At 35.8% G+C, this 1,328-nt stretch overlaps 1 long non-coding RNA gene across 1 annotated transcript in view; it reads left to right on the top strand.

Moving 5' to 3' along the window:
• LOC147007165 (uncharacterized) overlaps nt 1–920 on the top strand; it is a 1,541-nt gene extending 621 nt beyond the window's left edge. Inside the window, exons 1-3 of the long non-coding RNA XR_015054358.1 lie at nt 1–291; nt 388–564; nt 662–920. The exon at nt 1–291 is cut by the window's left edge and continues 621 nt beyond it. This is a non-coding gene — a long non-coding RNA (uncharacterized LOC147007165). The remainder of the gene's footprint in view (nt 292–387; nt 565–661) is intronic.
• Nucleotides 921–1,328: the final 408 nt, after the last annotated feature.

Below are 1,328 nucleotides of genomic sequence, written 5' to 3'. Positions count from 1 at the left end.
TCTTACATCATTTCCAGTTCATCTCTGACTCACAAAGAAATCACTAGAAAATTACAGGATGTTATGGTTTTGAAAAATTTCCCAATGAAGGCTTGCCTAGGCTTGCCCAGGGAATTTCCAAAGGAAACCACACCCACCAGTCTTTCTCTATAAAGCTTCAAACCCAGGCTCCATTTTAAACATTTGTTTTTGCTGGCAATGGTGTTCTGTGTGCTTGTCTCGAACTCTCTGTCTTCTATGGAACTAAACCTTCAAGTTGATGAACTGGATTCAAACCTCTTATCTATTGAGGTAAGATTTTTATTTTCCTATTTTCAAACTTTGATTGAAGCATACTCATTTAATAATTAAATAACTTAATTAATACATTATTATTTTCTCTCACAGGAAATTGTATCTGAAATACAAAATGAAAATACTGCTTTTGCTACAACTTGGGGGGAAATTGTTGGCTTGGTTGAAGACCTTGAGTGGGATGACTTTGGTGTTCCTTGGAACTCTCTGTCTTGTATGGAACTAAACCTTCAAGTTGATGAACTGGATTCAAACCTCTTATCTATTGAGGTAAGATTTTTTATTTTCCTATTTTCAAACTTTGATTGAAGCATACTCATTTAATAATTAAATAACTTAATTAATACATTATTATTTTCTCTCACAGGAAATTGTGTCTGAAATACGAAATGAAAATACTGCTTTTGCTACAACTTGGGGCGAAATTGTTGGCTTGGTTGAAGACCTTATGAGCGACCAAGACCCACAGAACGAGTTCGTCCTTGATGACCCAACCAAAGAGTTATACCTTGGAGACCAGCAAAATCCTGAAAAAGAGTTTTACAGCAATAGTACTCATTGTGAGTTATCAAGACAATACCCACTGAACAAGTTATACCTTGATGAGCCAGAATACAAGTTTTACCTTGGAGACTCACAAATTTTGAAAAAATCAAGAAATGAGTTCTGCCTTGATGGTTTAAATAACTACCTTGGAGACTCAGGAAAAGGGTTCTGCCAAGATGGTTCTAAATATGGGGCCTACCTTGGAGACTCACAAATTTTGAAAAAATCAGTAAATGAGTTCTGCCTTGATGGTTTAAATAACTACCTTGGAGACTCAGGAAAAGGGTTCTGCCAAGATGGTTCTAAATATGGGTCCTACCTTGGAGACTCACAAATTTTGAAAAAATCAGTAAATGAGTTATCCTTAAGAGACTTTGTAAGTTGGTTTTACTTTGAATACTTGAAATGTGGGTTCTGGATTGATAACTCACAATGTGATACATATCTTGGAAACTCAACGGGAATGTGGTTATACCTTGAAGACTTGG

The sequence above is a fragment of the Eptatretus burgeri genome, unplaced genomic scaffold (assembly GCF_056783735.1).
Source record: "Eptatretus burgeri isolate ZD-2024b unplaced genomic scaffold, Ebu_testis_v1 Ebu_testis_scaffold_513, whole genome shotgun sequence".
Lineage (NCBI taxonomy): Eukaryota > Metazoa > Chordata > Myxini > Myxiniformes > Myxinidae > Eptatretus > Eptatretus burgeri.
The sequence above is the reverse complement of the archived record's forward strand: the minus strand, read 5'-3'. Positions and strand labels throughout refer to the sequence as shown.